This window comes from Fukomys damarensis, unplaced genomic scaffold, assembly GCF_012274545.1.
Source record: "Fukomys damarensis isolate Sample0158 unplaced genomic scaffold, DMR_v1.0_HiC HiC_scaffold_28, whole genome shotgun sequence".
Classification (NCBI taxonomy): domain Eukaryota; kingdom Metazoa; phylum Chordata; class Mammalia; order Rodentia; family Bathyergidae; genus Fukomys; species Fukomys damarensis.
Genome location: NW_022900940.1, coordinates 12,577,063 through 12,591,516, shown reverse-complemented (window position 1 = coordinate 12,591,516; position 14,454 = coordinate 12,577,063). Strand labels below are relative to the sequence as shown.

Sequence of the window (14,454 nt, the reverse complement as noted above, 5' to 3'; positions counted from 1 at the left end):
GGTAAGCTTTAAATCCAATGATCAGTGTTCTTATAAGAAGAAATAAGGGATGAGGCCATGCAAAAACAAGGCAGAGATCAGAGTATTTCATAAGTCAAATAACATCAAGGATGACAAACAGCACCAAAACTAGGGGAAAAGTACAAAATAGATTATCTCTCAGAATGTCCAAAATGACTCACCTCTTCCAACACCTTGATTTTAGATTTCTGGTCTCAAATACTGGGAAAGAATAAATTTCTGTTTTTTTAAGACAACTGGTTTCTGTTCATTGGTTACAGAAGCCATAGGAAACTAATATACTGCCTTCTTTAATTATTCTGTAAGAGGTACCATGCTGAAGTTAGAAAAGTATTGGACTTAAGAAACAGGTTCTGAGCTTAAAAGTACCACCAGTAGCTGTGTGATATTGATTATGTTACAAACCCTCCCTGAGTTTGGGTTGTTTTGCATATAAAATGGAAAGATGGGGACATCCCTTTCAGTCCAAGCTCTGGTCTTGCTTTCCCACCATTTAAAGGGGGGAAACCCCACACAAAACAGGATAAAGAAGAAAAAATAGTAGACCAGGGGTTTAGCCCAGTGGTTCCACCACGTGCCTCACAAGCATAAGGACCCAAGTTTGATCCCCAGTACTGAAAGAAAGAAAGAAAAAAAAAAGGAAAGAAGAATAAAAATAGTTTTTGAATGTAGGACAACTGGTGATGCAGGACTGTGTGTACTGAGAGGTATAGTCAACAAACAAAATGATCACTAAAATCTTAGGATCTCCAGCTTTTATCCTGAAGGCACTTTCTGGACTGTGCTATAGATAAGTAAAAGCTCATTAGGGCTTCTGAGTTTAAGAGACAGATGTTGAAAAAGATAGAGGGCAGGGGCACTGAGCTTTGTGGTATAGAGCATCACAGAGGAGATAATTATGTGTACAACAACTCCAGAAATATGCATAGGATTCTTCTTGAATCTTTGTGGAATATTAACATGTTCATGTATATTATGAAAATCAATAAGGGTAAAAAATGGACTGAGTTAAGTACTTCCCAGATCTGACCACAGGGCTGGAAAATGTTTAAGTTTTAACTATATTGGAGAGACTGCATTCACTAGAAAACCAATGGCTAGTCTTATTTTGACTAAAGATGTTCTACATTGTAGGTTCTGCTAGACTTATGTAGACAGAACATAAAAATAAGCCTTGAAAATATCCACCAGTTTACAAGTAATGTTTACTACCTGTCAGAGCAAACAAAGAAGACAACAAAATTCAGACAATCAACAGTAAAAGTAGGGAAATGTGACCATCATCCTCAGTACTGGGGAAGAGCGACAGTGTTATGGTCAAATATGAATTGGTAAACAAATCATACAGTAGAATTAGACCCCACACCAATAGAAATAATGAAATTAACTGATGAAAATTTAACAATTGCTCTGATAAATGTGCAGAGAGATTTTAAGTAAAATATGGACATAGTTAAGAGATAAATATTAAAAGAACTAAGTAGAACTTTTAAACTTAGAGATATAAAATTTTAAATCTTGTATTTCTTTGAAAAATAATGTTCTCAAGAACAAAAAATAATGTAATAAGAGTGTGATATGACAAAACCATAAAGGAAGGTGGAAGGAATAGAAGTATTCAATTTTAAACTTGTTACATTATATATTAAGTGTTTAATATATTACTTGAAGGCAAATGATAGTTTTGTGATAAAATTAAGATGCATATTAAAATCCCCAGAGCACCAAAGTTGTGTTATTGTAATGGCCTCTTAATCTCCTTGCTTTTGTCTTCTCAATCCAGTAGCTAAATTAGATATCACACATCTCCTTAAAACTCTTCATAGACTTCCTACATCACAGTAAAAGCAGAATTTTATCCATCCTCATATAACCGTGCCCTCAATGACTTCTCTGACCACATCCCTAGCCTCTGTCACTGTCTCTTATTTTAATTAGAGTCCTTGCTTTTCTTTAAGCCTGACCTGCAAGGTCCTTCCTCATAGTCTTTGCATTTGTTCTTCCTTTGCCTCTAATACGCTTCCAAATATCTGGCCTAGTCTATTCTCTTTTTCAAATCTTTTTTCAAACATTGAGTTTTCTGTGTTATCTTCCCTGAGCAGCACTTTAAAATGAGAAACTTAACCTTTGCTCTCCTGGTATTCTATGTATATCTGCCTGGTTCATTTTCTTTGTAGCACTTTTTATTTTATAATGTATTATAAACTTTTCATTTGTTTTATTTAACTCCCAGTCTTGTAGGTCCAAAGTTCACTAAAATGTAACATGAGTAGATTTTTTTTCCAGTTTTGTTCACTAATACAGTGGATCCTGGAATTACAAATATATTGATATACAAATAACTTGTGTTACAACTGGAATTTTAGTTTTAACTTATGAACAAAGTCTTGAGTTATGACCTTGGATGGTGACCACTTGTGCTTCCAGATGGTCTCAGATACAGACTTATCCCTGAAAGAGTCCTGGAAGGAACATTAAAACATCTTTTCCTGTATGGGGTTAATTGAGAAATCCTGGGCCAGGGTCTCTCTAAGGACACTGAGAGCTACCTGCATACAAGAGACAGACTTTGAAGGCTGTGCAGAGGAGCCTGAACCTTCACTTGACCAACTTGAGTTATAACTAGCCCTTGTGAACTGATTGAGTTTGTAAGTCAAGGGCCCCTGTACATCAATAGAACCTAAAAGAGTGTCCAATGTGAATATATGCTCAACAAATACTGGATTGAATGACAGGATCAACACCTTTAATGTCTGGGAACTCCAGAAAGAATACCAAGTTCTTCTTTGCCCCTGCTGCCCTTCTGCACTTGACCCCATGTGCCACAACATTGGGTTTGTCTTTTTCCCTGCTTTTGGCAGAAATTCCCACCATCATCTCCCTGTCCTTGTTTGCCTCAAACTTACAAGGGATTGGGAAGATGTTCCTCTGCATAAAAAGAGACTTGATAATCCTGCTCTAGGCTTTCTATTCACCCTAACATATGGCAACCTTTTTTTGCCTTTAAAGGTTTTGTGTGTGTGAAAAGTAGCCACTCTCAGAAAGGTGACTTTTTTTCTGTATTTCAGAGTTAACTTGTGGACTTCTTGGGTTTTGATTTTTTATCTTTTGGGAAAGTTGGTGCCTCCAGCTCTCTTATACTGGAGGCAGGGATTCTTTCATCCCTGGCAGTAGAAGGATTAAAAGGGCACTCACTATGGTCTGCTAAGGAGCTTTACTTCAGAGTCAGGTAGCTCTGGAATGGAAGCAAAAGAAAATGATAAGACTCTTGTTCTTTTCCCAGGCTGTAGTTCAGGAAAAAATAAGATCAATTGATCCTGCACTAATTAATATATCTTGTAGTGGCCATACTATTCCCTCCTGGTGGTGGCAGTGACTTGGGTGCAGTGAATTAGTGACTAAGCTCAAATCTGGAGACTAGCCCAGCCTCCACATGCCCTCTGGACTCCTCACCCTTAATGCTGCACTGGTACTGAGCTCACCAGGCCAGGACCATGGTGAAGTATTTCCTGGGCCAGAGCATGCTGCGAAATTCTTGGGACCAAGTGTTCACTGCCTTTTGGCAGTGGTACCCAAATTCTTATAGCAAATGTGTCTTGACTGAAGACATAGTACACCAAGAGGTGACCCTGGACTAGAAGATCCCATACTGGAGACTCCTGACCAAGACCAACAGGATGCCCTGCTGGGCAGAGCAATTGTTTCCTGACAATGTTGATCACCCAGTGTACATCCTGGAGGACTATAGTGGACCCACAGAATCAGACCGTAACCACCTTCACCTGGAACATCAACCATGCCTGGCTGATGGTGGTGGAGGAACAGTGTGTTTACTGTGTGAACTCAAACAACAGTAACTGGATAGAAATCTGCCACCTGGGTCTCCTTTAGCTTACTTGGATCCTCAAAGGAATTTGGCTTCACCTTATTCAAAAGTAATCTGACCAAGACCATGAAGGGTTTTGAATATATCTTAGCCAAAGTGCAAGGTGAGGCCCCATCTAAAACACTTGTTGAGACAGCCAAGGAAGCCAAGGAGAAGACAAAGGAGACCACACTGGCAGCTACAGAGAAGGCCAAAGACCTCACCAACAAGGCTGCCACGAAGCAGCAGAAGAAGCAACAGCAGCAGTTCATGTAGCTGGTGTGGGCCCTGCCAGCAGCACCGCCACAGGTCATCAGCCAGCATGATGCTGCTTTGGTTGCCCTCTTCCCATTGTACTTTGGATGGAAAATAAATCTCCATGTGACAGGAGCCCAGAAAAAAGCAGGGGTAGCAATCTTATTAACAGACAAAGTAAATTTCAAACCAAAACTGATTAAGAGAGACAAAGAAGGCCAGTACATCCTTGTAAAGGGAACAATTCAAGAGGAAGAGATGACAATCATAAACGTATATGCACCAAATATTAATGCCAACTATATAAAACAAATATTAAGTAACATGAAAAACCAAATAAGCACTTAATACAATTGTAGTGGGGTATCGAAATAACCCACTATCACAAATAGACAGATCATCTAGGCAAAAATAAACAAAGAAAATACTAGAACTGAACCAATTTTGAATGCATGGACTTCATAGACATCTATAGAGTGTTCCACCCCAGAAAATCAGAATGTACATTCTTTTTGGCTGAACATGGGTTGTTCTCCAAGATAGACCACATACTAGCTCACAGAACAGGTCTGAATAAATGCAAAAGAATTGAAGTTCTTCCCTGTATTTTGTCAGATAATAGTGCATCAAGCTGGAGATCAATAGCATAAGAAACCATAGGAACCAAACAAACACATGGAAATTGAACAACACTCTCCTGAACAATCAATGGATCACAGAGGAAATTAAAGAAGAAATCAGACAGTTTTTACAACTAAATGAAAATGCCAGTACAACATACAGGAATATATGGGACACAATGAAAACAGTTCTACATGGAAAATTGATAGCACTGAATGCCCACACTAGGAAAACAGAGTGAGCTCAAATAAACAACCTAATGATGAATTTTAGGCTCCTAGAAAAACAACAGTAAGAAAAACCCAAAACTTGAACAAGAGAGGAAATTATAATGATAAGAGCAGAAATCAATGCAGTGGAAACTAAGAAAACAATACAAAAAAATAAATGAATCAAAGAGTTGGTTTTTTGAAAGAATAAATAAAATTGATAAACCCTTAGCTAACCTTATCAAAAAAAGGAAAGAAAAGGCTCAGATCCATGCAATTAGGAATGAAAAAGGTGAAGTCACAACAGAGCCAACAGAAATCCAGAGGATAATCAATACATACTTTGATGAACCTGTACTCTAACAAAAGGGAAAACACAGAAGAAATGGACAGATTTCTAGATACTTATGAATTACCAAAGTTGAACAAAGAAGATAAAAACATTTTAAACACCCCAATTACAATCAATGAAATTGAAAATGTAATAAAAAATTTACCAACAAAGAAAAGCCCAGGTCCTGATAGATTCACTGCTGAATTTTACAAGACATTTAGAGAATAACTACTGCCATTACTCTTCAAACTTTTCAATGAAATTGAAAGGGAAGCTATATTTCCAAATTCATTCCTGGAAGCAAGTATCACTTTGATTCCCAAACCAGGGAAAGATGCAACTAAAAAAGAGAATTACAGGCCAATCTCCTTAATGAATATAGATGCAAAAATCCTTAATAAGATACTAGCAAACATAATACAAAGGATCATCAAGAAGATCATACATCCTGACCAAGTCGGATTTATTCCAGGGATGTAAGGACGATTCAACATATGTAAGTCAATAAATGTAATACACTATATCAACAAAGTCAAGGACAAAACCATATGATCCTCTCTATAGATGCAGAAAAAGCATTTGACAAAATTCAACAGCCATTCATGATAAAAACCCTGCAAAAAATTGGAACAAATGGTCTATATCTCAACTTAATGAAGACTATCTATGAAAAACCAGCAGCCAACATCATATTAAGTGGCCAAAAATTTAAAACCTTCACGTTAAAATCAGGAACAAGACAAGACAAGGATGCCCGCTATCACCACTCCTCTTTGATATAGTTCTGGAAACATTAGCCATAGCAGTTAGACAAGAGAAAGAAATTAAAGCAATAAAGATAAGAAAGGAAGAAGTTAAACTGTAGTTATTTGCTGATGATATGATACTCTCTCTATATTGAAGACCCAAAAAATTCCACCAGAAGACTTCTAGACTTAATTGACACTTTTAGCAGAGTAGCTGGATACAAGGTCAACACCCAAAACTCAATGGCCTTCTTGTACACAAATAACAGACTCCATGAGAGAGAAATTAGAGAAACAATTCCTTTCACAAGAGCATCCAAAAAAATGAAGTATCTAGGAATCAATCTAACAAAAGAAGCAAAAGACCTCTACACTGAAAACTACAGCACTCTGAAAAAAGAGATCGAAAAGGATATAAGAAAATGGAAAGATATCCTTTGCTCCTGGGTAGGAAAAATCAACACAGTGAAAATGGCCATACTACAAAAACTGCTTTACAGATTCAATGCAATGCCAAGTGAAATTCCAACACTATATTTCACAGAACTAGAAAAAAGAATCCAAAAATTCATTTGGAACCACAAGAGACCTAGAATAGCAAAAGCCATCCTAGGTAACAGAGACACAGCAGCAGGTATAATAATTCCCAATTTGAAACTATACTACAAAGCCACTGTGATAAAAACAGCATGGTACTGGCAAAGAAACAGACCTGGGGATCAGTGGAACAGATTGGAAGCCACAAAAAACAACTCCAGATATACTCAGCTATGTCATCTTTGAAAAAGGAGCTGACCATCCCCACTGGAGGAAAGATAGCCTCTTTAATAAATGGTGTTGGAAAAACTGGATCTCAACCTGTCAAACATTAAAACTGGACCCTTATCTTTCAGCATGCACTAAATTAAAATCCAAGTGGATTAAAGATCTAAATATTAAAACAGAAACACTAAACTTGCTGGAAGATAAGTTAGGCAGAACTCTGGAAGACATTGGCAGAGGAAAAGTCTTTATGAACAAATCCTCAGTAGCATGGGAACTAGCATAAAGAATCAACAACTTGGATCTCATCTTATGAAAAAGCTTCTGCACTGCGGAAGAAACTATCAACAGAGCTAAGAGACAACCTACAATGTGGGAAAAATTTTTTACCACCTGCTTCTCAGACAAAGGACTATTACGTAGAATATATAAAGAACTCAAAACAGTCAGCACTCTCAAATATAAGGACCCAATTCAAAAATGGACATCTGAAATGAACAGACATTTCTCAGACAAGTAAATATACGAAAAAATGCTCCACATCACTGGTCATTCGAGAGATGCAGATGAAAACAACACTGAGATTCCACCTCATCCCACAAAGAATGGTTGCTATCAAGAAATCACACAATAACAAATGTTGGTGGGGTTGTGGGAGAAAGGAACCCTTCTCCATTGTTGGTGGGAGTGCAGACTGGTGCAACCACTATAGAAATCAATATGGAGATACCTCAAAGAGCTGGGACTAGAGATTCCATTTGACCCAGCCATCCCTCTGCTGGATATCTTTCCAAAAGATTTAAAAGAATCATATCACAATGATATATGCAAACCTATGTTTATAGCAGCACAGTTTGTAGTAGCTAGAATTTGGAAACAGCCCATTTGCCCATCAGTTGGATACTGGATAAAGAAGATGGGGTTTTACTATAAAATGGAGTACTAAGCCATAAAGAATGAGAAATTAGATTCATTCATAAGAAAATGTTTACATATTGAGGATATACTCCTAAGTGAAATAAATAAGTCACACATGTGTAAATACCGAATAGTTTTTCTGGTGTGAGTAAACTCTATTAGTACATAAGATCCTAATGATATAATTGACAATGTGAAGTAGGAAGAAAGGGACTAAATATGTAGGGAAATTGGGAAGGGTAGGGGAAAGGTAATAATGGAAAGGAAAAAATAGTAGAAAATGAAAAAGTGAAAATAAAATGTTTGTAAATAGGGAGGGGAGGAGGGGGTGATGGGAGGGCAGTGAAAGGGGAAAAAATGAAATCCAAGACCTGTCATGTAAAGGTACAAGATCCCAATAATGAATGTAACTCTACTGTATACCTAAAATGTACCAATAAACTCAATGAGGGGAAAAAATCAGTAGCCTTCTGTACATAAATAACAGACTCACTGAGAGAGAAATTAGGGAAACAATTCCTTTCGCAATAGCACCCCCCAAAAAAGAATTATCTAGGAATCAGTCTAACAGTGTAAGCAAGAGACCTCTACACTGAAAACTATAGAACTCTGAAAAATGAGGTAGAAGAGAATATAAGAAAATGGAGATATTCCTTGCTCCTGGGTAGGAAAAACTAATATAGTGAAAATGGCCATACTTCCAAAATTGTTATACAGATTCAGTGAAATCCTAATTGAAATCCCAACAGAAAATTTCACAGAACTTGAGAAAACAATCCAAAAATTCATTTGGAACCAGAAGAGACCTAGAATAGCAAAAGCTATTCTAGGCAACAGAGATATGACATGGCATATCACAATCCCCAACTTAAAACTATACTACAAAGCCACTGTGATAAAAACAGCTTGGTACTGGCAAAGAAACAGAACTGAGGATCAGTGAAATAGATTAGAAGATGCAGAAACAACGGAAGACATCCTCAGCTACTTCATCTTTGACAAAGGAGCCAACCACCTTCCGTGGAGGAAAGATACCTTCTTCAATAAATTGTATTGGAAAAACTGGCTTTCAACCTGCCAAAGATTAAAACTAGATCCCTATCTTTCACCATACACATCCTAAAATCAAAGTGGGTTAAAGATCTAAGTATTAAAACAGAAATACTAAAGCTCCTGGAAGATAAATTAGATAAAACTCTTGAACACATTGACACAGGAAAAGACTTTATGAACAAATACTCAGATGCATTGGAGCGAGCACAAAGAATCAATAACTGGGATTTCATTGTATTAAAAAGTTTTTGCCATGCAAGTGAAACCACCAACAGAGCTAAGAGACAACTGACAGTGTGGGAAAACATTTTTACCAGCTACTCCTCAGACAAAGGAACACTACCTGGAATATATAAAGAACTCAAAAACATCAGACCCCCCAAATACAAAGACCCAATTCAAAAGTGGGCATCTGAAATGAATAGACACTTGTCAGACAAATAAGTATAAGCAGAAAATAAATATATAAAAAAAATGTTCAACATCACTGGTCATTCAAGAGATGCAGATGAAAACAACACTGAAATTCCTCTTCCCCTCAGAAAGAATGACTGCTATCAAGAAATCAACAGATAACAAAAGCTGGCAGGGATGTGAGGAGAAAAGAACTCTTCTCCATTGTTGGAGGGAGTGCAGACTGCTGCAACCACTGTGGAAATCAATATGGAGATACTTCAAAAACTAGGATTAGAGGTCCCAGTTGACCCAGCTATTCCTCTTCTGGTTATCTTTCCAAAAGAATTGAAAGAATCCTACCACAGCAATATGTTTGCACCCATATTGGCACAGTTTGTAATAGCTAAAACTTGGAGACAGCACAATTGCCCATCAGTTGGAGACTGGATAAAGAAGATGTAGTTTTTCTATAAAATGGATTACTACTCAGCCATGAAGAACAAGACACTGGAGACTTTTATAGCTAAAGGTTGCACACTGAGGCAATACTCTTAAGTGAGATAAATAGGACACTTGTGCAAATACTGAATAGTTTTTCTGCTGTGAAAAACTAGTGTAAGTAAGGTTCAAATTGTAAAACTGATCATGTGAAATAGGAAGACAAGGACTAAAGGATTATGGATAGTGGGAAGAGTAGGGGAAAGGAACGTAGGGAAAAGAAATAATATGAGAAAGGAAAAACTGGAAACAAAATCTTTGTAAACAGGGAAGGAGGTGGAGTGGATGAAGGGAGGGCAGGGGAATGGGGAAAAGATAAGAACCAAGATACATCATGTAAAGGTACAAGATCCCAATGATGAATGTAACTGTACTGTATACCTAAAAAGTACCAATAAACAATGAAAAAAAAAAGGCCATGTTCTATTCCAGTGATGGAGAACTACAGCAGTGTGTTTGCATCATCAAAAGCTCCGTTTTTGTGTTTTTCTTTGAATGTATTGTTTTTTTTCTAAACTAAAATGTCAGCATTCAGGCTTAATTACAGTGCTGGCACTTTGTGATAAATAAGTGGGGTTGGGTTTGCCTTTTGAGCACTTGGTCTCTAAAAACTGGTCTGTTCACTGATCTGTTCTGATTTCCTCAGTTCACCAGGTTGTATTTTAAAAATGTGTACTGCAATAGAAATGTAATTGATTCGACTTGTTTTCTTACTTTTTAGAGTTGTCTTTTGCTATAATATACCTTAGAGTCACCATTCAATAATATTGTCATTCTTTATATTATCAATTGCTGCATAACTAGCTACCACAAAACTTAACAGTTTAAAACATCTATCATTTAGTATCTCTCACTCTACTGTGAGTTGACTATACCATGCTGATTGGATCTTTTGCTCCACATGGTATTGATTGGAGCTGCGATGATCTTAATATTGATCTTGGGATGTGTGAGATGGCTCACATGTAAATGGCATTTGGTGATGATTGTTGTGGTTATTTGCTGAAACATATTTTTTTTTCTCCATGTGACCATCTATGTCGCTTAGACTTTTTACTCCACAATACTGTGATTCCAAGGATGTTCTGACATTAACGGCTCTCTTCATGCTAGACTTGGAAGGAACACAGTCACTTCCTCTTCACTTCAGCAGACACAGCAAGAGATACACCAAGCCTAGATTCGAGAGAGAAAAATACAATAGTTTTCACCTCTGAATGGGTACGGTGACAAAGAACTTGTGGCCATCTTTCTACAGTGACATATCTTTAGAAAAAATATGTATTGAAAGGATAAATTTACTCATATATGAAGAATGAAAGCTATATTATAAACCTGAGTTCCAATTGTGGCTCCATTATTTTTTTCATCTATAATATGATCCATTATTTAAACTTCCTGTGTCTTGGTTTCCTCAATGGTAACCATGACTTTATTGAGGATTAAATGAGGTTGTATATGTAAAGCACTTCAGTCAGTCTTTTGGGACCATTGTAAATTCTCAAGAAATCGGTAAGCATTATTTTTATTATTACTTGGATCATTCTAGACACTGAACAAGGCAGAAATCATCACTTCCTATAAGAAACATGTTTCTTTGGTTATTTATCATTATGTATTTATTTTGAATACAGTGTTATGACTTTATAAAATTAATTGTATTGTTACGTTTTAGATATATATAATAACATTCATCATAGGGAATTTGTACCTGTACATGTTATATCTTAATTCTTCTTTTTTCCTATTTCTCTCTCCTCCCCCCAATACCTCTTCCCCTCCTTATTAAGAAAATCTTTGTTTCTATTTTCTTCTATTTTTTTCCTTTTCCCTCCCCCTCCACTTAGTTTCTCTTCCCATTTGAAAATTTTCTTCCTGTTTCACATTATACATTTTGGTCCTTATTTTCACTTTTGGTTTCTCATGGCGTATTTGAACATGTGTATCTGATATATTTCACTTAGATGTATAGTCTCAAGGTCCATCCACTTACCTAAAAATGTCTGAAGTTTTTCCTTCTTTATGGAAGAGTAGTACTCCACTGGTATAAAAAAACTGTATCTTCTTTATTCATTGGTTAATGGGAATTTGGGCTGTTTCCAAAATTTAGCGATAAATTGTGCTGCTGTAAACATGGGTATGCATATATTGCTATGGTATGTTACTTTTTTTTCCAGTAAGATACCACAAAGCAAAATAGCTGGTTCAATGGAACCTCTAATTTTCATTTTTTTTTAGAAATCTCCACACTGATTTCTACAGTGGCTTCACCAGTCTATACTTCTACCAATAGTGGAGAAGTGTTCCTTTTTCCCTATAGCCTTTCCATCATTTTTTATTGGCTTATTTATTAATAATGCTGAGATGAAATCTCAGCATTGTTTTTTAATTCTAGAGTGACCAATATTGTTGAACATTTTTTCATATGTTTATTTGCCATTTCTACTTCTTCATCTGAGAAATGTCTATGCATTTCAGATGGTCGTTTTTGGATTGTGTCTTTAAAATTAGGGTGGTCTGGCTTTTTGAGTTCTTTATATAGTCCAGATATTAGTTCTTTGTCTGACATACTGCTGGAAAATATTTTTTCCCACTCTGTAAGTTGCCTTTTCACTCAGTGGTTTCTTTTGCTATGCAACAACTTTTTAAAAGATAAAATCATAGTTGTTGATTCTTTGTGTCACTTCTTGTGTGATTGGAGTTTTGTTCATAAAGTCTTTGCCTGCACCTGTGTCTTCAAGAGTTCTATGTATTTAGTATTTCTGTTTTAATATTTTTAGCTTTGATCCATTTTGGTTTTAGTTTAATGCCTGGTGAGAGAGATGTGTCTAGTTTTTGTCTTCAGCCTATGGAAAGCTGGTTTTTCCAGAACCATATATTAAACAGGCTATTTTCCTTCCAGTGAAGGCATTTGGCCCCTTTGTCAATGATAAGGTAGCTGAGTGTGTTTTGAGTTGTTTCTGCATTCCCTAGCCTGTTCTGTTTGTCTTAGGGTCTTTTTTTTTTCTTTTCCCAGTACAATGCTATTTTTTGAAATCACTGAAGCGTTGCACTATAGTTTCAAATTATTGTTATCTGAAATTGTGAAGCTCCCTGCCTTGCTTTTGTTGACCAGAATTGCTTTTCTTATTCTAGGCCTCTTCTAAATGAATTTTAGGATTCTTTTCCCTAATTTTGTGAGTATACTACTGGTATTTTGAAGAAGGTTGCATTAAACCTGTTTAAAATTTTTGAAAGTATAGTCAGTTTCAATATATTGGTTCTTTCTACCAAAAAACAAAGGATATCTTTCTATTTTCTGATATCCTCTTTGATCATCTTTTTCAGAGTACTCTAGTTTTAAATTTTAAATGTTGTTTTCTTCCTTCATTTGGTTGATTACTATGTATTTCTTTGTGTGTGTGTGTGTGTGTGTGTGTGTGTGTGTGTGTGTGTGTGTGTGTATGCTATAGTGTAAGGGATAGTTTCCCTAATTTCTCTCTCAGTGAGTTTGTTATTTGTGTACAGGAATGCTACTGATTTTTGAGTGTTGACTTAATATACAGCTATGCTACTGAATTCAGTCATTAAATGTAGAAATCTTTTGGTGGAGATTTTGTGGGTTTTCTATGTAGAGTATCATATCATCCACAAATAATGATAGTTTAAATTCTTTATTTCCTATCCTTATGCCTTTTATTTCTTTCTTTTGTCCAATTCTCTATCTAATGTTTCCAGAACTATGTTGAATAATAGTAGTGGTAGAGGACATACTTGTTTTGCTCCTAATTTTACAGTGAAAACTTTTAATTTTTGAAAATTTAGTATGATGTTGGCTAGTGGTTTGTCATAAATGGCTTTTATCAGATTGAGATGAAAACCATCTCTTCCAAATTTTTGTAGGGTTTTTGTCATGAATGGGTGTTGAACTTTGTCAAATGCTTTTTTGTTTCATTTATTGAGATGATCGTGTTTTTGTCCTTGACTCTGTTAATATGGTGTATTACATTTACTGATTTGTGTATCCCTGCATCTCTGGGTTGAATCCTACTTGGTCATGGTGTATTATCTTCCTGACAATTTGCTGAATTTCATTTGCCAGTGTTATATAGAGGATATTTGCATCTATTTTCCCTAGGGAGATTGGTCTGTAATTCTCTTTTTTTGGTTGGAACCTTCTCTGCTTTTATAATCAGGGTAATGCTTGCTTCCAGGAATGACTTTGAGAATACTGCTCCCCTTTCTATTCCATTAGAGTCTGAGGAGTCATAGCATTAGATATTCTCTAAATTTTTTATAGAATTCAGCAGTGAATCCATCAGAACCTGGACTTTTGTTTGTTGTTAGATTTTAAATTATATTTTCATTTTCACTGACTGATATTGGGTTATTTAGAATCTTTATATCTTCCTTATTTAGCTTTGATAATGCATTTATGTCTAGAAATCTGTCTATTTCTACTGTTTTCCATCTTATTCAAATACAGGTTCTTGAATTAGACATTGATTGTCTGAATTTCTGCAGTTCCATTGTAATTTCACCCCTTTTGTTCCTAATCACATGGTTTTGAGTCTTTTCTTTCATTTTTCCCCAGTAAATTTATTGGTACATTTAAAGCAAACAGTACAGTTGTATTTATCATTGGGATCTTGTACCTTTTATATGATATGTCTCTGTTCTTGTTTTTTGCCCATACCCCTGCCCTCCCTTCACTCACTTCACCCTTCCCTATTTACAAAGACTTTGTTTCCATTTTTCATTTTTCACATTTTCTTCACTTATTTCCTTACCCCTACT

The 14,454-nt window shown here is 36.0% G+C and overlaps 1 pseudogene; it reads left to right on the top strand.

Annotated features, from left to right (window-relative positions):
- The first annotated feature begins 3,515 nt into the window (after positions 1 to 3,515).
- LOC104851530 lies at positions 3,516 to 4,162 on the top strand (annotated as a pseudogene).
- The last annotated feature ends 10,292 nt before the right edge of the window (positions 4,163 to 14,454 follow it).